This window comes from Tamandua tetradactyla, chromosome 2, assembly GCF_023851605.1.
Source record: "Tamandua tetradactyla isolate mTamTet1 chromosome 2, mTamTet1.pri, whole genome shotgun sequence".
Taxonomy (NCBI): Eukaryota; Metazoa; Chordata; class Mammalia; order Pilosa; family Myrmecophagidae; genus Tamandua; species Tamandua tetradactyla.
Window position 1 is genome coordinate 139,098,253 of NC_135328.1, and position 24,209 is coordinate 139,122,461.

The window sequence follows — 24,209 nt, forward strand, 5'->3', positions numbered from 1 at the left end:
CAGAGTTGAGTAGTTGTGACAGAGACTGTGTGGCCTGCATGCAAAAAATATTTTATATCTGGCTGTTCAAGAAAAAGGCTGACTCCTTGTAGTCTACATAGAAATTCCTAAATTTGAAAAGGAAAAAGAACTCTAATCTTAAATGGCAAAAGGTAAATCTACTTCCTAATTCAATCATTTACATTATCAAATACACATTTCAAGCAAACATAACTGTTCTATTTTAAACACAATAGTGTTATTACCTGCCATTGCTGGGATGCTGTGGAGAGTGTCTGGAATGATCAGAAGGCTCTGACCTTTGGTCAGAAGAGTGGGACCGGCTTGGGTGGGGCCAGTCATGTGACCGACTGGAATGATCTGAAGCCAGTGACTGAATTTCTGAAATGTCTATTTAAATTAAAGGGTGCTATTTATCTTCCCATGAAATGATTATACTAACATATAAGGTACTCCAATGATAATGGCAGCAAGTTACAAAATATAATTTCATATAAAGTAGCTGATTTGAGCATTAACGTCATCAGCCAATGATCAAATTAATTGTGGTGACCTGCTTTCTAGAATTTAGGAAGTATAGGTCTCTTTCAAGGGACCCTCTACAGAGAACCATACTCACCATCTTTCTCTGAGGCATTAGCAGAATGGATGCTGTCAGAAAGATCAGGCACATTCAACAGGGTAGCCCATCCATCTCTCTGAACTACCATTTTTAACTTGCCTTTAGACTTTTCTATCAATGTCTCTGCATCTGTCAATGACATATTTTCTGTCACAGTACCATTTACCCGCAACAGAAAAGAAAGAGAGCTGAAAATAAATAACAAAAATACAGACGTTAAATTAGTTCAGTTAGAATAGGAATATTCAAACTACTCCTTGATTTGTAGGAATCAAAATATTTCTTTTACATTTTTGTAAATTATCAAAGTATTCTCCCTTTCTGAAATAATGAAAAATTTTTGCTACACGGTTGCTTTGTCAAAAGAACAACAAAACACCACCACCCAAATTAGCACACTCTTATTCGCTAAAAGCTTATCACTTTTCAAGTACTTATAAGCAAGATAATAGTCAAAAAATTCCGACAATGTGGAACAATTATCAAAACCACTTATTGTGGAAGAATACACACCTATCCACAAAGTAACTTCTGCTGGTGAATGACATATATTTCTAGAGGTTGATTTTCTCAGGATGATTCCACATCTAAAGCACCAGTGTTGACATGTAAAAATGGACACTGAAAAATCAGCTCCCCCTCTCCCAAAAATTTATTTTCAATTATTTTTGGCAAACTTGCTTCAAACATACGCAGTGACTGCATGGTCAAACTAGAACTCATTTTCTATTTCATTTTATTAAAATTTAAGAATACAACTATACCTTCAAAACAACATCACCTTCTTGAATATTTCCATCTCTTGCTGCCAAACTATCTTGTGAAATTTCCTTTACAAATATATGGCTGGCCAATCGAAGACCATATTCTGAAATAATATATATTTAAATATCTTCAGTGTAAAATCCTAAGACATTAGATTTTAAAAGTAAAAATCACTGCATGAAGATAGTTTTAAAATAAAATTTAAAGAAATTATTGTTGACTATCCCCACAAACAAGAAATTTCCTCTAATCGTCAAAAAATTCACAATGTCAATGTGAAGCAAAGTGGAAGTGTGTGACTCAGATGACTGCCATGTGCTGTTTCTATTTAATGAAAGGGAGAAAGCCCTGAAGAGAAAACCATTTCTTTCTGGCTATGCTGTACTGATATACTTGCTACCTTCTTAGAATTTGAATGATTATAATTCTAAAAAGTAAATTGCTTGAGATCTTGAAAAATCTTGGAAAGGTTAATGATTTTAATGATGCCTTGTGTTACCAAGCACATACTATTTTTGTATTTCCCAGCTCCTAAAGCAAAAATATTTCTGATCCTATGCACCTTTGACCATGGAAAGACACACCCAGAGCACCCATGTAAATTACTCCATAATCATGCAAATACAGGATCACAACCAGTCAGGCAGGCATGGGCAGGAGAAATCCCTTCCTTTCCAACCAACCAAGTACCCAAGAGTAAGGAAACATTAACTTGTATTTATATATGAGGGAATTGGTAAAATAATAGCACAGTTACCAAGTGGAATCAAAGGCCCAGTTGCCTGCAACAGCTATAGCCATACTTCTTTAAAAACTAGATGAATGGCTATCAGTACAATGTCAACAGGACAAGGAGTGTCCCTCTCATTCTGTTGGGAGACAGAGAAGGACTCCAAGTCTTATTGTATAGAAGAAAAAAGAAGCAACACAAAAAATGTTTTTAATATGGGGTATGTTAGGAGATCTGCTGCTCAAGTAATTAAAAGGTGCATCTGAGTGAAAATTTAACCTAATGCAAGTATAAAGAGTGTTCACAAGCAGGAATGCCACCAGGATAACAAACAAACAAACAAAAAAGACTTTAGGGTATTGTGCCAGTTTGAAAGGATGTATGTACCCTAGAAAAACCATGTTATAATTCTAATTCCATTTTGTAAAGGCAGCCATTTCCTCTAATCCCTATTCAGCACTGTATGTTTGAAACACTACTTAGATTATCTCGTTAGAGATGTGACTCAGTCAAGAGTGGTTGTCAAACTGGATTAGGCAGAGACATGTCTCCATCCCTTCTAGATAGGTCTTGATTGGTTTTACTGGAATCCTTTAAAAAAGAAGCTCTTTGGAAAAAGCTAGAGAACAACAAGAGAGAAAGCCAGGGGAGATTCAGAGAGACAACAGAGGGATGACAGAATGCTGAAGAATCACAAAGCAGAGAGTTCACTGGCCAGCGACTTTTGGAAATGAAGAAGGAAAACACCTCCCAGGGAGCTGGAAAGGAAAATAGCAGATCATATTATGTTCACCATGTGCCCTTCCAGCTGAGAGAGAAATCCTGACTGTGTTTGCCACATACCTTTCCCCTTGACAGAGAAACCTTGAACTTCACTGGCCCTCTTGAATCGAGGTATCTTTCCCTGGATGCCTTAAATTGGATGTTTCTATAGACTTGCTTTAATGGAGACATTTTCTCAGCCTTAGAACTGTAAACTAGCAACTTATTAAATTCCCTTTTTAAAAGCCATTCCATTTCTGGTATATTGCATTTTGGCAGCTAGCAAACTAGAACAGGTGTCTAGGCAAGGAACTGGACCGCCAGTTTACATGTGCACTGGAAGCTGGACTGATACATTCACTGGGATATTTCATTAAGAAAACATGAAAAAATATTAAGCTGGAGATGATGAGTTTCTGTTGAGATGTGCTAACTTTGAAGGACCTATATATACCTAAGAGTCATCTGTATATATATGGCTTGGAGCACAAAAGTATACAGATCTGAACTGGACATACAAGTTTTAGTCATCAAGAGCAGCTACTTGAGCAACGGGAATAGATAAGATTGCCTAATGAGGTTATGTTATGTGGGAAGAGATTCCAGGACAGAAACCTAAAGAATATTAAAGGGTAGAATGAGGAGAATGAGCTTACAAAGGATACTGAAAAGGGGAGGCATCCAGAAGGTTACAGTGTTACAGAACCTAAAAAACATTTTTAAAAAATCAAAGGCAGGTGTGCGGGAGGGAGTGGTTAATGATGTTAAATGGTACTGAGAAGGAAAGTTAATACAAAAGCTGAAAAGTTTCCACTGGATTTAGTGCCAGTAATCTTGGGGACAGAGAAGAGATACCAAGACCAGAAAGGGATGAAGAGCGGTAAAATGAAGTAGAAATACAGCAAGTATAGATAACTTGAATGAGAAGTTGAACGAGAAGTCTTGAGTGGGGGGCAAGAACCAGAAGATGTGTCAGCTTGTAAAACAGATCAAAGTGAGAGTTTGTAATATTTTACATAATACCCTTCTATCAAAATAATCAGTCATTAAGGTTTTTCCGCATTTGAGAGACATGTCCAAAGTAGGAAAAAGCCTCAATGAAATTCTTTTTTTTTTAAGTTTGATTAGGAGTAAGACAAGGCAACTGGACTTCAGTTTCAAAAAAATTTTTTAAAGTCCTGCTCTATAAGAGCACCTTTCTCCAGTCCTTATTTAATAAATATTTTCCAAAAAAACCCTAATAAATTCCAAGATCTCTCCCCATGGTTATACTACAACTGACCCTAAGGACAGCTAAGTAAAACAGTGAATTTCAATCTGGTGACAGTGTGATACTTCTTGTTAGCATAAATTGTATCTGGCTGTTCTGACTGCAAAAACAAATCTAAGATTCAACCACTAGAAAAACTATTTGAAGTGCTACCTGCTCAAGAAAATGACTGAGACAGAGAAAGTGCATGACCCTGTGTATGCCAAAACTGGATGCAACTTACAGCAATAGAATATGAACAAGAAGACAAAAGCAAAGATAAGAAGAGACAGCAGTTTTATTTCTCATAAAGATTAATCTTAACATTTTTATGGGAAAATAATGATAAAAGAGTAGAGGGTAGGCCACGGTCGCTCAGTAGGCAGTTCTCACCTGCCATGCCAGAGACCTGGGTTCAATTCCTGGTGCCTGCCATGCAAAAAAAGGAATGAGTAGAGAATACCTTCATTTTTCCAAGACTTCACCAATGTGGCTTTGGTTGGTTTGGAAGGTTGACTAGAAGTCAAAGATCATCGATCTGATCATGGAGACTAACTCCTCTCTCTACTCACACTTCTATCCCTCACCCAACTCTCCCCATTCCTACCACTATGGACACTTCTCGGGTCATGCACTTCCTCATCATAACTATCTTCTTCATTATCCAATACTGGTTCAGGACCAGGACGAGTTACTGGTGTCTGAACTTTCTTCTTCCTTCCAATGGTCTACAAATAAAATACTATGATTAAGTAATCTCTTGATTTTCACACATGCTCTTTCAGTTTCTAAGAGGAAGAAACAGTACATTTCCTTTTACCTACTATTAATTTAAATAGGAATCAGAGCTATATAATATACAAACAATGACAAGGAATTATTAAAGAACACATTTCCATAATGGCTGTGCATTCTGTTTTGTTTTTTTTTTTTCTTTTTTTTTTCTCCATTGAGGATGATATTAGCTGTGGGTGTGCATTCTGTTTTCCTGATAAATCTGATCAAACACCTAATGAGGAATAGTAGGCTTAATAGTTACTTCAGAAAGATCAGGGTATCATAATCACAAGCTTTAAAGGGAATCTAGTAACTATGGTTTGAAAAGAATAGGAGCACCCCATCTAATGCAATAAAAAAAAAAACTATACTTATACCAAAACCATAGCAAACTTAGAAGTTCAACTTGATTCCTTAAAAATTTCAGAATTCATCAGTATCAAGCCCCATGATTACCCTGTCAGATCTCTGAGAGATAATTTATTGTAATGCCACATTGACATTCAACTTAGTATGCTGGAGCATTATCTCAGTTATTCTTCACCACATACACACTGCTTTCAGTCTCTATATCTCTGTAATCTATAACTTCTGTTGTAGGTGCAAACTCCTTCTGATGGCATTCTTTCCTCAAACACTCAACCAAGGATACCTTTCACCATCCATCTTATTTCTGACTATCTCCATTCTCTCCTGTTCTCTCAGCTGTCAATTCCTTCCTAGTTCCAACTGCCTTCCTCCCACATTTGTATGACACACCATGCTCTAATATTTAAATGACTTTCTAGACTCTCCTGACCCCTCAATCCTCTGCCATGACATACTCCCAGGCCTGTAACTTTCTTCACCTTCTTATCACTTCATTTCCACACTTTGCAATTATGTCCTCTATAAATTTGTTTCACTTGACAGAATTCTCACTCTTGTTCCACAATCCCTTTATCCACCTCTTCTCTCTGTATGGAATTTGCTAATAAAAGTAACCAAATCCCTCAGCCTGATTTAGAGATCAAGACCACTTCACATCCACTCTACTCCTAAATATTTCCATATCTCTTATCTTTGGTCCGTCTTCCTTCCAGTCTCAGAGACCAAGTGGAGCCTCTTCCTCTATGAACCAATCCCTCACATTTGAGTTTTTATTCTTATCCCTATCTACCTTCAAGATCTTTCATCATCAGTTACTATCCACCAAGTTGCTCCATCAATTTTAAACTTTACCTTTCTACCTCCAATCTAATATATTCAAATAATCTATTTATTGAATTAATCTAGTCTTGCTACTCACCTACATGTTATCATCTTATCTCTTCTCTTTGTGGCTGAAATTCTTCAGAGTGTAGCTCCTCACTAAATATTTTGCTGCTTCCACCTAGAGTGTCAGAGAAGGCCTTTCTGAAGAAACCCACTGAAGACAAATGTTGGCCAGAGGCCAACCAATGTAAAGTTAAGAACTGAAAAAAGGCTGTCCTTCCATCTCAGTGCCACCACAGGTGAGGTCTCTACCAAATATCACAACTGTAAACAATTCCTATCTGGTATCCCTGACTTTTAGTCTCACCTCTATTTCAAGGTCTAAACACACTATACTTAGAAGCAATACTTTACAACTGCTTTAATTTTCAGGGCCTCTTTATTAATGAAAAAACAAAAACAAAGTACCCAGTTGAGCATTCCAGGATTTCCCCATCCATCCTATTAGTATGTCACCTGTTTGGAATTCTACTATTCTTGAACAACTTTAATCTGACATTGAGATGCATTATGGTTATTGTTATGCTTATCCACCAACCTACTAAGATTCAAGCTCCTTGGCAAGAAGGTCCTTGTCATGCATTTAACTGCACATATAATTGAAATATTTACACCTAGAAGATGTTTAATTTATTGAAAAATATCTTAAGATGGTATGATTCTCCATTTATGAGTTAACAGTTACAAACTCACATGAATAATATTTAGCAGGTTTGACAATTATACTTCATTTGAACACTACAGAAATGGTGAGGGAATATGCCTACTTCAAAATAGTTTAGCTGGATTAAAGATTCAAACTAAATAAAATAAAATGAAATCAAGCAAGTACTAGAAAAACAGAGACCATATACTTTTATAATTCTGGTAAGGCTTTTGTAAACATGGCACAAAAGGAACCAATAAAGTGAAAGTCTGACAAGTACGACAATACAAAAAAAACATTTTCATGCAGAAACATGTAAAGACAAACAAAACACCAGCACGAACCCATACACACATATGCACGCACACACACAAACAGGGAAACAACAGGTGCAGTCTATTTGACAAAAGGCTATCAACCTTAGTATGAACATGACACTACAGAAAGGCAAGGGACATGAACATGAAAAGAAGAAATATAAATGAGCAGTAAAAGCACTTGTAATTTAAAATGATATTTGATTTGAAATATTATGTTTAGTCTATCAATTTGGTGAGGATAAAAAACAGCTGATGAAAAATGGATTCTCCTGGTTTTCTAAAGGGCAAATTGGTAATACATCAAAAGTCTTAAAGTCATTCATGCCCTCTGACTCTGAAAATCCACTCCTACAAAATTATTTTTAAATGATAAGTGAACAAGTAGGCAGAAACACAATCATCTTTACCACAGCATGTTTTCCTATTACTTGTGGAAACTGGACACTGATACACCCATCAGTAAATGAGCTGGTTAACTAAGTACATACAGTGGAACACTATACAGCCATGTGGATATATACTGAAATGTTCATAGAGTGAGTTATCTCTGGGAAGGGGGTTTTGCCCCTTCATTTGCTTCATAATGCTTTTTGTTTTTAGTAAAAATTGTATATGCTCCTGTGTTATGAACTAAGCCATTTCTATTTTCCTTCACTTATAGTTAAATAGAATTAAGCATATTTGTGGTAGCTGTGTTGTCAAAAGAGTTCTAACATTATGATTAAAAGGAAAAGAAAGCATTTATTGAGCCTAATGCAAGTACTGGGTTGAGGTAAAAAAAAAAGATGACTAAAACAAAGCCTCTTTCCCTGAAGGGCTCTTAGTCTAGAAAGATAATCATAAAAACAATCACAATAATATAAAAACACAGAAGAGAAGACAAAGATGAGTATATTTTGAGGGATGTTAAAGAAGGGAGGAGGGGTTGGTTATTCAGAACAGGGCAAAAACATATATAATCACCTTGAAGTTATGGCTGGGAAAGAGGTAAGAAAGACACCTTACATTCTAAGACACTGGGATTTTATTTTGGAAATGGTTAGACTATGAAAGATTTAAAGTAAACTAAAGAGACAAGATCCAGTCTGTTCAAATTCAGAAATGAACAACTGCTTTTTGTTGATTAAACACTCCTCTCAACCACCTACAACTGTTTCCCACTGAGCAAAAATGCTTGCCCAAGCTTCTGGAATTCTGGCTTTCCAAGTGATATAGTTAAGTCACAGTCATGTACTTCTTCAGACACATTACAGGTTTTGAGTCTATTTCCTATAAAATCATTTCTCTAGAGAAAAGTCTAGAATGCAGCAACACAACTTTCTTGGATGTACTGTCTATGTGGGATATGCATGCTTAATATTTTGCATAGAGAAAATAAAACAAAATAAAGAACTCAACTTTTGAGAGGAACAGTGGGTTTAAAAAATTGTAGGTATGGGTTAAGCTCACAACCTCCACTACAGGAGAAAAACTCAATTTACATAAGGTGCTCACCTTGGAATGTGCAGAGACGCATATGAAAAACACTATGAAAAGTAATAATGATAATGTCCAGGATCAGCAGCTAAGGCAAGAAAGCTCAAGTTTATTAAAATCACAAAACCCAATAAAATTGGTCATCATAAAATTAGCGATTGGCTTACGCAAACACTATAATCTCATGTTATAAAAACTGTTTTAAAATGTTATCCACTATGCAGCTTATTAACCATAATTTAAAAATGCCATTACACCTGTACAAATACAAAGAAGTAGTGGAAATATAGACAAAATAGAAGATGCCTGTCATTTGAAACTATGCCATTAACCAAACACTGGCTTTACCACAATACGAGAAAACTCTAATCTCCCAGTGATAACACTGGTTCAGAGAACAGCCGTAGAGCATAAAGGCCTAGAGAGGGTGAGAGGGCCTAGCAAGTACAAGTGCACAGTCTCTGGGCACCCTCCTCTAGCTCTCACAGAGCTCCCCGAGGCCAAAACTCAATACAGGTCCCCCTCACCCAATCCCTATTCTTTCTGCTGGGTCAACTATGGTTCTGAGCTTCTGCTGGAAAGTAGAAAGGTTCTCAATGGACAAAGCAGGACAAACCATCTAGCTCTGTGGTCTTCTCCTCCTGCTCTGTACGCCTGAGCTACGACCCAAAGTCTCAAGCAGTGACTTAGACCCTTAAGGTGGGACAGAAACAGGGGAAGAGCAAAGTGGGTGGAACGGCTTAAGTACTTCTAAATGTAGAAATGATTTTAAATAGGACTTTTAGATCAAATCCATTCTGTGCAGACTTATCAGGTTTTAACTGTGATTTCAGGCCAATTATGGAGCATTAACTGAATTTCTCTTCCATTACTTAGAAAAAAAGACAAGCATGGAGATTTATCTATTGTAAAACCTATCATTTAATGTCCTCTAACCGCCTCTACCATGAAAATCTTATAACTTTCTCTTTCTTTAAACTACACCACAATATCCAGAAAAGTAGCTGATAATGTAAGTGTTCAACAGAAATGTATAATTTGCCCATTACACAAACCTTAAAACAGAAAACAGCCTACATATTTCAAACTGACTACCTATCAAGATCCAGTTTGATAGAAATACTTAAAAGGGAAGGAAATTTTAAGTCATAAAGAGATAATCAGATAAAAAATGCCTCCAACATTTCTTTCCAACTGAGAAAAATCCTTATATTTCAATGTTAAGAAAATGCACACCTGAATGATGAGACACAACATAAACATTTGAAGGACCATTCTTACTTTCATTCATCTAATTTTGGAATTTTCATTATCTTAAAGGGAAAGGATGAATTCAAATACCAGAAATGTATCAACAATAAAGTTAGTGCCTATCAGATTACTTGGTTAAAAAGATACTTAAAATTTTTGCATTTTTCCCACTTTTCCTTAGTTGTTGAACAGCAAAAGCATGTTCAACATTATTCATTGAAACCCTATTAACCATTGCAACTCGGTCATTCTCCCTAGGGGATAAAGACGGTACCAAAGTAACATGTTAGAGAAAAACACACAGATAAGCTGGTGAAGACATTGTAAAAATGGGTACTTCAAGAAAGTATTCTTAATTATAGGGCTATTAATCTGTGTGTTGTCAAATCACTGGTAATGTCAAAACATTTACTTTCAAATCTATCACAAGAACATTTAGTAAGTAATTAACCAATCACCCAGCTTTTCAGCTACTAACACAGTGTCCCCCCCACCCTCAACACACACAAAGGATTCAGCAGGGATTATAATACACAAAATGATTTCTAGTGATACAACTACAGTATACTGAATAATACTTAGAAAGCTGGAAGTATTCTGTTTCAAAAATAAAAAGACATTTTCCTTTCCTTTCAGTTACATTTTAATTCTTCAGATTACAGTCACTCTTGTTAATATGACTTTTGCTTCTCTTATCTTGCCAATCTGCTTAATAAAAAAAGCCAGACTCTGGGCAGGCCACAATGGCTCAGCAGACAGAGTTCTGGCCTGCCATGCTAGAGACCTGGGTTCGGTGTCCAGTGCCTGCCCATGCAAAAATTTTAAAAAAAGCCAGACTCAGGGAGACAGGCTCCTGATGGCAAGATTCTAACCAGAACTGAGTAACAGGTTTTCTTTTCACTATTTTTACTTTCAGTTACTTTCTATTTATGGCAAGTGATACTAGCTTTACATTTATAAAGCTTCCTTCTTAAATAAATATAAATGTGCTTTAATTCAAGGAAAACTATCAAATAATTCATAGCATAGGCACTATATGAATATGGCAAAACCACTGAAAAGATGTGTCAGCGATGGGAAGTTAGGAATGGTGCTGGTAACAAAGGCACCGAGAGAAGAAGTGTGCTCACTGCAGCTGTCCTCCCGCTGGGCCTCCTTTCAGAACCTCTGAAATTACTACTGAGGTTTCCCCACTCTGAAAATGAGGATTATCTCTTCCACCAGATATTACAATTCCAAATCCAAATCCAGGAGCCTAAAGTAATAATGAGAGTTGATACTAAGTATGATAATTGTCCATTGTTTTATATTATACAATCTAGAGCAGTTAAAATATAAACTTACAATCTTACTATGTCTTCATGCACTTATTCACTTATATGGTTACATAGAAGGATTATCCATCCCTGGACAGAATGTATGCTTTAATAAAAAAATTACTGGGAATAATGAAATATTAAAAATTGTTAATTAAATTAATATTCTTTAAGAACTAAAATACACTAGTATTGCAATCTCTACCCAAATTATTTTTTTAGCCCTTTAGTCCCTCCCATTATTTATTTTCTTTTTATCCTTATTTGTTTACTCATCTGCCCATAATAAAAGGTGCATCAGGCACAAGGCTTACACCATTTCCAAGTCACACTGTAAAAGCTATATGGTTACACGACTGTCTTCACAAATCAAGGCTACTAGAATACAGTTCAACAGTTTCAGGTACTTCCTCTTGCCACTCCAATACACCAAAAACTGAGAAGGGTTATCTATATAAGGCATAAGAATAACCTTGAAGATAACCTTTCAACTCTATTGGAGTTCTCTCAGTCACTGAAACTTTTATCTCATTTTCCTCTTCCCCCTTCTGGTCAAGAAAGCATTCTCAATTCCTTGATGCCAGATCCCCACTCATCTCTGGGAGTCCTGTCCCACATTGCCACAGAGATCTACACCCCTGAGAGTCATGCCCCACATAGAGAGGAGGGCAGTGAGATCATCTGCCATGATGGCTTAGGGAGGCCACATCTAAGCAACAAAAAAGGTTCCCTGAGGGTGACACTTAGTCATAGTCAAAAGTAGACTTAGCTTCTCCTTTGCAAGAATAAGATCTAGGGCTCAGCCTATTGAATTGGTTATCCCTAATGATTGCCAGAATATGAGGAATATCCCAGATGCAAAAGTTTATATAATATTTCCTCCTTTTTCCCCAGTCCTCCAAGGGAACTTCACAAATATTTTTTTATTCTCTGCCCAAACTACTCTGGGATGCATTGGGGCATTGCACTATGTACAAACCAGCAAGATTTCACACACTTTTCAAGATTCCATGTAATTATAGTGTTTGAATAAACTGACCAGGCATTAAATTAGAGAATGCGCTACCAAAAATAAAAATTTTGCATCAAAGAAACATCTCTTCCTTTAATTTTGAATAAACTGACCAGGCATTAAATTAGAAAATGCGCTACCAAAAATAAAAATTTTGCATCAAAGAAACATCTCTTCCTTTAATCTCACACAGAAGTTGAAGTTTTAAAATAGTCATTATCATCCTTTACCCTGTATTCTGATTTACCTTAGTCCTATCCAGATCAGCTTCTTTCATATCTCTAGTGGACATGTGATAATTTTTTCAACTTTTTAAACAGCTGCTTTATACAGTAATGCTGACTTCACAGATTCAGAGCTCTAAATCTGAGTCTCAGGTGTCACACAAATACCCAAAGTTCCAGAAACGACCAGGTTATAGACAAAAAGCTGAGCAGAACACAATTCAGGAGTAACAGTTCAATCCCAGAACAGATGTGACTTCTGTAAGAGCTTACAATCTAAGAACCTTTACAACAGGCCCCAGTCTGATAACCCATACTCTCAACTTCAAATCTCTGAGTTTGTATGTTAGTTATTCTGTATGAGTGAGGAATGCTATTTGTCTTTTTGTTTCTGACATTTCGTTCAACATACTATCCACTCTCAAGGTTTATTCACCTAGTTGCATGCCTCACAACTTCCTTCCTTCTTGCAGCAGCCACTTAGTAATCTGTTATATGCATATACCACAGTTCCCCCATCATTCCTCAGTCAATGTACCCTTAGGTCATCTCCATCGATTGCAAATCACAAACACTGCTGCCATAAACACCAGTGTGCAAATGTCCATTCATGTCCCCACTCTAAGTTTCTCCACGTATATACTTAGTAACAGGTTGCAGGATCATATGGCAATCCCAACCCTAGCCTCCTGTGGAACCACCACACTGCTTTCCAAAAGGCTATACCACTCTATGTCCCTACCAAGGGTAAATAAACAGTACATCTTTTTCTCCACATTTTCTCCAGACCGACACATCAAAGAATACAACTTAAGTAAGAAATTAATGGTTCCTGGTATAAACACACAGCTATGCCTTTGCCACCACAATCTGTATGAGGAAATTTCCTTTTCCACAATGAATCCCATACCCCTTCCCCATATCCCCCACTTATTGACATTCAGTTTTGGCACACTGCCTTTGCTACATTCAATAGAAGCATATTGCAGTGTTACTGTTAACTACAGACCATAGCATGCCTTGATCCTACTCACATTCAGCTTAATTCACTGAAATTATTGTTTCCATGAGAAAGTATGGTACTATATTTCTGAATTTTTCCAATCAAGCCTGTGGCACACACAATCTGTACTCCTTCAGTACCAAATGCCCGATCTCTACTCTCTTTCTATCTCCTGATAATATGTGTTCTTTATTTTAACTCTCAAAGTTCACTCATTAATGTTAATTCATGTTAGTGAGACCATTACAGTATTTGTCCTTTTGTTTCTTTAATTTCATATAGTATAATGTCTTCAAGGTTCATTCATATTATTACATGCTTTATGACTTTATTCTGTACTACAGTTGCATAATATTCCATCATATGTATACACCACAGCTTGTTTAGCCACTCATCCATTGATGGACATTTGGACTATTACCATCTCTTGGCAATCATGAATAATGCCACTATAAACAGCAGTGTGCAAATGTCCCTTTGCATCCTTGCCTTCAGTTCCTAATAATGGGACTGCTGGATCCTACAGCAATTCTATACTTGCTTTCTGAGGACACGCCAAACTGCTTTCCAGAATGGTCACATGGTTCTACAATCCCACCAATAGGGAATAAGTGTGCCTCTTTCTCCACAACCTCTCCAGCACTTATCACAATGAGATATCATCTCATACTAGAATGGTCATTATCAAAAAATGTCTATTCGAATCCTCTGCCCATTTTCCAATCACGTTACTTCTTTTTTTGTTGTTGACTTATAAAGTTTTTTATATATTCTGGATACAAGTCCCTTATGGCTCTATGACCTGCATCTATTTTCTCCCATTTTACTGGTTGCCCTCTGTGTTCTTTGAAGTACAAAAGATTTTAGCTCTGATGAAGTCCAATTTACGAATTTTGCTTTTGGTGTCATAACTAAGAAGCCACTGCCTACCAATGTACAAAGATTTATTCCTGTGTTTTCTTCTAAGAGTTTTATAGTTTTAGCTCTTTCAGTTTGGTCCATAATCCATCCTGAGTTAATTTTTATATATGGTGTGAGGTAGAAGGATAAAGTAGTTCTGCAATTCCATATAAACAGATGTACCAAGACCATTTGTGAAAAAAGACTATTCTTTCTTCCACTTTCTTCCACTAAGGATGCACTGCCTTAGCATCCTTAGCCCAAGTTTACTTTTTATTCAATCACTTTCCTATTGAAAACTTATCATAGATTATCCATAAATTATCTCATAACTAGCTTCCTTGCTTTCAGCATACTTTCACCCTTTAATTCCTTGGTATACAGTGATTCATTTAATCTTTTACAATATTCTGTTTTTCAGAAAATAAAATCATTGCCTCTAGTAGAGATGACCAACCCATTCTTGAGAACTTACTTCATTTCTCAAAGGATTATAGAAACATATGTATTTTCTAAAATAGAACATTTCAAACTAAATATGTATGGGTATAAAAAGGTGGCAGGGTGTATTAGTTAGGGTTCTCTAGAGAAACAGAATCAACAGGGAACACTTGCAAATATAAAATCTATAAGAGTGTCTTATGTGACTGCAGGAATGCAGAGTCCAAAATCCACAGGGCAGGGTGTGAAGCCGATGACTCCGATGGAGGGTCTGGATGAACTCCGCAGGAGAGGCTCACCAGCTGAAGCAGGAATGGAACCTGTCTCCTCTGACTCCTCCTTAAAAGGCTTCCTGTGATTAGATTTAGATTAGATGATCACATCAGTGTAGAAGACACTCCCCTTTGGCTGATTACAAATGGAATCAGCTGTGGATGCAGCTGATGTGATCATGACCTAATCCTATGAAATGTCCTCATTGCAACAGACAGGCCAGCACTTGCCCAATCAGATAAACAGGTACCACAACTTGGCCAAGTTGACACATGTCCATAACCATGACAGTCCACCCCTTGTCAACCTGGCACCTATATATATATCGCCTTAAACCATACTTAATTTCCAAATGAAAACAACTAAACACACATTTTTTTTCTTTTACCTGACAATACTCAACTGTCCTGCATATAACTGGAAACACATTAAATCTCTCTAGAATAAGGGTGCAAATCCTTGGGCAACATTCATTCTTACAACTTAAACAGTAGAACATGAACCAAACAGCATTAGTCTTCATTTCTGTAACTGATCACGTGGTCGAAGTTCATACTTATCACTACCTTCTTCCACTACCCATTCCATGTTCCCTTTACCCTCAGCAAGCACTTCAGCTGGCCATGGTTCTTTGCCTGGTGGGGTGACCCAAACCTTCATTCCTGAAGTTTCAGAGCCATTAGTAGTCCTGCCTGGATTGTGTTGTTGCAGTTTTCCATTGATTTTAATCACAGGGCATGGTAGTACTAATAGATGCCCCAGGGGATCTCCTATATTCCAAGAAAACTCTTCTTTACCTCCATTATGTAGTTGCAGTCCTACTTCCTTCTGATAGTCAGGGTCAATTACCCCAGGCAATAATGTAATCCCCTTATTGGCTTGTTGATCCAGTGGCATAAGTAGCCAAAGTGACCAGGTGGCAGTCTTAACTTCCAGTTCAGTGGAATCATTGTTGTTTCTCCAGCAGAACTCAGGATAGCAGGGAGAGGAAGCCAAAATTTTCATAGTGGATCACTAGGGGTAATAGTGAGTGGTACCACATCCATTTCCACCCCTTGATTCCTGGACCCATGGATCCTGGCTATAGGAGAAACAGCACCATACAGCGGACACTGATTCAGAGCATATACAGCTTCCTGGAGAACATTACCCCAGCCTTTCAAGGTATTGCCACCTTGTTGGCACCATAACTGAGTTTTCAAAAGGCCATCCACCGTTCTTTCAATCCAGCTGCTTCTGGATGATGGGGAACATGGTAAGACCAGAGAATTCCATGAGCATGTGCCCATTCCCGCACTTCATTTGCTGTGAAGTGTGTTCTTTGATCCAAAGCAATGCTATGCGGAATACCATGATGATGGATAAGGCATTCTGTAAGCCCACAGATGGTAGTCTTGGCAGAAGCATTGCATGCAGGGAAAGCAAACCCATATCCAGAGTATGTGTCTATTCCAGTTAGAACAAATCGCTGCCCCTTCCATGAAGGGAGTGGTCCAATGTAATCAACCTGCCACCATGTAGCTGGCTGGTCACCTCGGGGAATGGTGCCATATTGGGGGCTGAGTGTGGGTCTCTGCTGCTGGCAGATTGGGTGCACAACAGTGGCTATAGCCAGGTCAGCCTTGGTGAGTGGAAGACCATGTTGCTGAGCCCAAGCATAATGTCCATCCCTACTACCATCACCACTTTGTTCAGGAGCACATTGGGCAATGATAGGAGTTGCTGGGGAAAGAGGCTGACTGGTATCCACAGAACGGGTCATCTTATCCACTTGATTATTAAAATCTTCCTCTGCTGAAGTCACCCTCTGGTGTGCATTCACATGGGACACAAATATCTTCATGTTTTTAGCCCACTCAGAAAGGTCTATCCACGTATTTCTTCCCCAGACCTCTTTCTCACCAATTTTCCAATTATGGTCTTTCCAAGTCCCTGACTATCCGGCCAAACCATTAGCAACAGCCCATGAGTCAGTATACAAATGTACCTCTGGCCAGTTTTCCTTCCAAGCAAAATGAACAACCAGGTGCACTGCTCGAAGTTCTGCCCACTGGGAGGATTTCCTCTCACCACTGTCCTTCAAGGACACCCCAGAAAGGGGTTGTAATGCTGCAGCTGTTCACTTTCGGTGGTACCTGCATATCATGCTGAACCATCTGTAAACCAGGCCCGAGTTTTCTCTTCCTCAGTCAATTCACTGTAAGGAACTCCCCAAGAGGCCATAGCTCTGGTCTGGGAAAGAGAAGGTAATGTGGCAGCAGGAGTGGAAACCATGGGCATTTGTGCCATTTCTTCATGTAACTTACTTGTGCCTTCAGGACCTGCTCTGGCTCTATCTCGTATATACCATTTCCATTTTACAACAGAGTGCTGCCGTGAACGCCCAACTTTATGGCTTGGTGGGTCAGACAACACCCAACTCATGATAGGCAACTCAGGTCTCATGGTAACTTGGTGGCCCATGGTTAAGCGTTCAGTCTCTACTAAGGCCCAGTAGCACGCCAAAAGCTATTTCTCAAAAGGAGAGTAGTTATCTGCAGCAGATGGTTAGGCTTTGCTCCAAAATCCTAAGGGTCTGCGTTGTGATTCTCCTATAGGGGCCTGCCAAAGGATCCAGACAGCATCTCTATTTGCCGCTGACACTTCCAGCACCATTGGATCTGCTGGATCATATGGCCCAAGTGGGAAAGCAGCTTGTACAGCAGCCTGGACCTGTCGCAGCGCCTCCTCTTGTTCAGGTCCCCACTCAAAATTAGCAGCTTTTCTGATCACTTGATAAATGGGCTGGAGTAGCACACCCAAATGAGGAATATGTTGTTGCCAAAATCCAAAAAGACCAACTAGGTGTTGTGCCGCTTTTTTGGTTGTAGAAGGGGCCAGATGCAGCAACTTATCCTTCACCTTAGAAGGGATATCTTGACATGCCCAACACCACTGGACACCTAGAAATGTCACCGAGGTGGAAGGCCCATGTATTTTTGTTGGATTTATCTCCTATCCTCTCACATGCAGATGCCTTACCAGTAAATCTAGAGTAGTTGCGACTTCTTGCTCACTAGGTCCAATCAACATGATATCATCAATATAATGGACCAGTGTGATGTCTTGTGGGAGGCAGAAATGATCAAGGTCTCTGCGAACAAGATTATGACATAGGGCTGGAGAGTTGATATACCCCTGAGGTAGGACAGTGAAAGTATATTGCTGACCTTGCCAGCTGAAAGCAAACTGTTTCTGGTGGTCCTTACTAATAGCTATTGAGAAAAAAGCATTTGCCAGATCAATAGCTGCATACCAGGTACCAGGGGATGTATTGATTTGCTCAAGCAATGATACTACAGCTGGAACAGCAGCTGCAATTGGAGTTACCACCTGGTTGAGTTTACGATAATCCACTGTCATTCTCCAAGACCCATCTGTTTTCTGCACAGGCCAAATAGGAGAGTTGAATGGGGATGTGGTGGGAATCACCACCCCTGCATCTTTCAAGTCCTTAAGAGTGGCAGTAATCTCTGCAATCCCTCCAGGAATACGGTATTGCTTTTGATTTACTATTTTGCTTGGTAGGGGCAGTTCTAGTGGCTTCCACTTGGCCTTTCCCACCATAATAGCCCTTACTGCACGAGTTAGAGAACCAACGTGGGGATTCTGCCAGTTGCTCAGTATGTCTATGCCAATTATACATTCTGGAACTGGGGAAATAACTACAGGATGGATCCGGGGGCCCACTGGACCCACTGTGAGACGGACCTGAGCTAAAACTCCATTGATCACCTGGCCTCCATAAGCCCCCACTCTGACTGGTGGTCCAGAGTGACGTTTTGGGTCCCCTGGAATTAATGTCACTTCTGAACCAGTGTCTAATAATCCCCGAAATATCTGATCATTTCCTTTTCCCCAATGCACAGTTACCCTGGTAAAAGGCCGTCGGTCTCCTTGGGGAAGACTTAGAGGAAGATTAACAGTATAAATTTGTGGCAGTGTAACAGGTTTCTCCCCCATAGGGACCTGGCCTCCCCTCCATTCAAGGGGCTCAGGGTCTGTAAACTGTTTCAAGTCTGGAAATTGGTTAAGGGGCCGTGACTCTGTGTTTTTGTAATTCAGGTTAGACTTCTGTTCCCTTGACCTAGAACTCTTTTGTTTATACAGCTCCAACAAGAATTTAGTAGACTGCCCTTCTATTGTATTTCTAGGCACCCCATGATTTACTAGCCAATGCCACAAATCTCTGCGTGTCATATAATTTTGATGCCTCCTTTGAGTTTGTTGGCTATTATAATACCCACGTCTACCCTGTCTTTGGTGATTAAGTGCTGCCACCTGGCTTCTGCAAATTCGGGATCCTGTCATCCCCATTGTGTTTAAGGATTCCAGCTCAGTGACAGCAGTTCCTACAGTAATATCTGACCTACAGAGAAGTGCAACCACAGAGCTCTTGAGGGATGATGGTGCTAGTCTCACAAATTTATTTCTCACTGTTCTGGTAAAAGGTACATCCTCTGGACATTCCTGGGGTGTAAGAGCAGGCTTTGCATGATAAATCCACTCTAACATCCCAATCTCTCTAAGCCTCTGGATCCCCTCATCTACATTATACCAGGGTAGTTCTGGCATTTCAACCTCAGGTAATGTTGGCCACTTTTGATCCATGTTTCAACCAACCACCCAAACAAGCTGTTAACACCTTTTCTAACTTCTCTAGCTATAACATTGAATGCAGAATCTCTGCTTAGTGGGCCCATATCAATAAATTCAGCCTGATCCAGCCTTATATTCCTTCCACCATTATCCCACACTCTTAAAATCCATTGCCACACATATTCCCCTGATTTCTGTCTATATAAATTGGAAAACTCACACAGTTCTTTTGGAGTATAACGTACCTCCTCATGTGTGATACTTTGTACCTCACCTTTAGGGGCCTGTTGGGACTTTAGTCTAGTTATAGGTCTAGAAGAAATGAGGGGTGGTGGGGGTGGGTCATGAAAAGAATTAGAAATATCTTCCAAGCCATTTGCTTCAGGGCTTTCATTTGCAGTTTCATCTGGTGAAACAGGATTAATAACTCTAGGGCTAATCCCTTCAGGAGGAGGTTGGGTGGCCAGTTCCTCAAGGCAGGCTGGAGGTGGGGCGGCTATGTCCTCAGGGCAGACTATTACAGGGTTATCTAAAGAAGGCTCAGCATGGTCTAAGGTTTCAGCCTCACCCCCAACATCATTATCAATCCATATGTCACCATCCCATTTTTCAGGGTCCCACTCCTTTCCAATCAATGCCCTCACTTTAACGGCAGACACCATGCAAGACTGAGATTTCAGTTTACGTTGTAAAGTTGCTACTCTAACAATAAGATTCTGAGTCTGATTTTCAGAGATCTCAAGTCTACGGCTACAGGAAATAAAATTTTCCTTCAGGATACTCATAGAAACCTCTACATCTTTCAGACGGTGCTTAAGCTTCTTGCTTGAAGCCTTAAGCCCATCCCTTTCACCCTTTAATGTAGACAGTGTATCTAACAACAACCAACCAACATCTCTATAACTCTTATTTCTACAAAACTCTGTAAAGGTGTCAAAAACATTATCCCCCAGAGTCTGGCTTCGTACAAGCGAAGCATTAGGAGAATCGAATGATGATATTTTGACTATCTCCTTTGCCAACTCACTCCATGGATTGGGAGTGTCATTCTGATTACGGGAATCAGAGTCCTTAGTGTCTCTGAGCCCAGTCAGAGTAGAAAACCATTCATAAAAACCCATTTTTAAGATTCTGTTCCTTAAGAACCACTCCTGGTACCAAGATGTATTAGTTAGGGTTCTCTAGAGAAACAGAATCAACAGGGAACACTTGCAAATATAAAATTTATGAAAGTGTCTCACGTGACCGTAGGAACGCAGAGTCCAAAATCCACAGGGCAGGCTCCAAAGCCGATGACTCCAATGGATGGCCTGGATGAACTCCACAGGAGAGGCTCACCAGCCAAAGCAGGAATGCAACCTGTCTCCTCTGAGTCCTCCTTAAAAGGCTTCCCATGATTGGATTTAGCATCACTAATTGCAGAAGACACTCCCCTTTGGCTGATTACAAATGGAATCAGCTGTGGATGTAGCTGACGTGATCATGACCTAATCCTATGAAATGTCCTCATTGCAACAGACAGGCCAGCGCTTGCCCAATCAGATGAACAGGTACCACAACTTGGCCAAGTTGACACCTGTCCCTAACCATGACAGGAGGGAAAGCTACCTAACTCATTCTATGAGGCCAACATCACCCTCATACCAAAGCCAAACAAAGATATTACAAAAAAAGAAAACTACAGCCCAATCTCTCTAATGAATATAGATGCAAAAATCCTCAACAAAATTCTAGCAAATCAAATCCAGCAACACATTAAAAGAATTATACATCATGACCAAGTAGGATTCATCCCAGGTATGCAAGGATGGTTCAACTTAAGAAAAGCAATTAATGTAATACACCAGATCAACAAATCAAAGCAGAAAAACTGTGATTATCTGGATTGATGCAGAAAAGGCATTTGAAAAAATTCAACATTCTTTCCTGTTGAAAACACTTCAAAGGATAGGAAGAGAAGGGAATTTCCTCAGCATGATAAAGGGAATATATGAAAAATCCATAGCTAACATCATCCTCAATGGGGAGAAACTGAAAACTTTCCCCCTAAAATCAGGAACAAGTCAAGGATGTCCACTATGAACACTGTTATTCAACATTGTGTTGGAAGTTCTAGTCAGAGCAATTAGACAAGGAAAAGAAATACAAGGCAATAAAATTGGAATGGAAGAAGTAAAACTCTCACTGCTTGCAGAATATGATATTATATGTCAAAAACCCTGAAAAAGCCACAGCAAAACTACTAGAGCTAATAAATGAGTACAGCAAAGTGGCAGGCTACAAGAGCAATACTCAAAAATCTGTAGTGTTTCTACACACTAGTAATGAACAATCTGAGGGGGAAATCAAGAAAAGAATTCCATTTACAATTGCAACCAAAAGAATAAAATATTTAGGAATAAATTTAACTAAAGAGGCAAAAGACCTATACAACAAAAACTACAAGAAATTGTTCAAAGAAATCACAGAAGACCTAAATAGATGGAAGGGCATACTGTGTTCATAGATTGGAAGACTAAACATAGTTAAGATGTCAATTCTACCTAAACTGATTTACAGATGCAAAGCAATACCAATTAAAATCCAAAAACTTATTTTTCAGAAATAGAAAAACCAATAACCAAATTTATTTGGAAGGGCAGGGTGCCCCAAACAGCTAAAAGTATCCTGAGGGAAAAAAATGAAGTCAGAGGTCTCACACTACCTGACTTTAAGGCGTATTATGAAGCTACAGTAGTCAAAACAACATGGAACTGGCTTAAATATCGATATATTGACCAATGGAATCAAATAGAGTGTTCAGACATAGACCCTCTCATCCTTGGACAACTGATCTTTGAGAAGGCAGTCAAGCCAACTCACCTGGGACAGAACAGTCTCTTCAATAAATGGTAACTAGAGAACTGGATATCCATATGCAAAAGAATGAAAGAGGACCCAAATCTCACACCCTATACAAAAATTAACTCAAAATGGATCAAAGACCTAAACATTAGATCTAAGACCATAAAACTGTTAGAGGAAAATGTAGGGAAATATCTTATAAATCTTATACTTGGAGGTGGTTTTCTAGGCTTTACACCCAAAGCAAGAGCATTGAAGAAAAAAAGGAATAAATGCGAACTCCTCAAAATTAAACACTTTTGTGCATCAAAGAACTTCACCAAGAAAGTAAAAAAGCCTACACAATGGTAGACAATATTTGGAAACAAAGTATCAGATAAAGGTCTAGTATCCAGAATTTGTAAAGAGATTGTTCAACTCAACAACAAAAAGACAGCCAACCCAATTACAAAATGGGCAAAAGACTTGAACAGACACTTCTCAGAAGAGGAAATACAAATGGCTAAAAGGCACATGAATAGATGCTCAACTTCCCTGGCTATTAGAGAAATGCAAATCAAAACCACAATGAGATATCATCTCACACCCACCAGAATGGCCATTATCAATAAAACAGAAAATGACAAGTGCTGGAGAGGATGTGGAGAAAGAGGCACACTTATCCACTGTTAGTGGGAATGTCAAATGGTACAACCACGGTGGAAGGCATTTTGGTGGTTCCTCAAAAAGCTAAATATAGAATTGCCATATGATCTGGCAATAACATTGCTAGGTATCTACTCAGAAGACATGAGGGCAAGGACACAAATGGACATTTGCACACCAACGTTTACCGCAGCATTATTTACAATTGCAAAGAGATGGAAACAGCCAAAATGCCTATCAACAGATGAGTGGTGAAACAAACTGTGTTATATACATACAATGAAATATTATGCAGCTGTAAGACAGAATAAAGTTATGAAGTATGTAACAACATTATGCTGAGTGAGATCAGCCAGAAACAAAAGGACAAATACTGTGTGGTCTCACTGATATGAACTGACATTAGTGAATAAACTTGGAGAATTTCATTGGTAACAGAGACCATCAGGAGATAGAAACAGGGTCAGATATTGGGTAATTGGAACTGAAGGGATATAGATTGTGCAACAGGACTGAATGTAAAAGCTCAGAAATGTACAGCACAATACTACCTAACTGTAATACAATTATGTTAAAACACTGAATGAAGCTGAATGTGAAAATGATAGAGGGAGGAGGTCTGGGGGCACAAACGAAATCAGAAAGAAAGATGATAAAGACTGAGATGGTATAATATAGGAATGCCTAGAGTGTATAATGATAGTGCTATATGTGCAAATTTTAAAAATGTTTTTGCATGAGGAAGAACAAAGAATGTCATTACTGCAGGGTGCTGGAAATAGATGGTAATTAATATTTTAAAATTTCAACTTATGTGTGAGACTAAAGCAAAAAAATGTTTATTTGTAAAAAATTTATATTTTGACTAGTGCATTTCCTAATATAATTTATGAAGAAAGCTTAACTGAACACCATAAGTACATGGAATCTTGAGTAGGACATGAGATTTTGTTGGTTTGTCCAGAGTGATGCCCTGATAAATCCCAGAGTGATTTGATCAGTGAATAAAAAAGTATTTGCAAAGTCCCCTTTGGGGAATGGTGAGAAAGGGGGAAAATTCA

General features: G+C 38.7%; 1 protein-coding gene across 1 annotated transcript in view; it reads right to left on the reverse strand.

Moving 5' to 3' along the window:
* The window catches only part of LOC143657503 (cadherin-15-like), a 58,648-nt gene that overhangs the window by 21,793 nt on the left and 12,646 nt on the right, over positions 1-24,209 (reverse strand). The window contains 1 exon segment of the mRNA XM_077129985.1: positions 620-1,490. The gene's annotated coding sequence lies outside the window, so the exon portion shown is untranslated.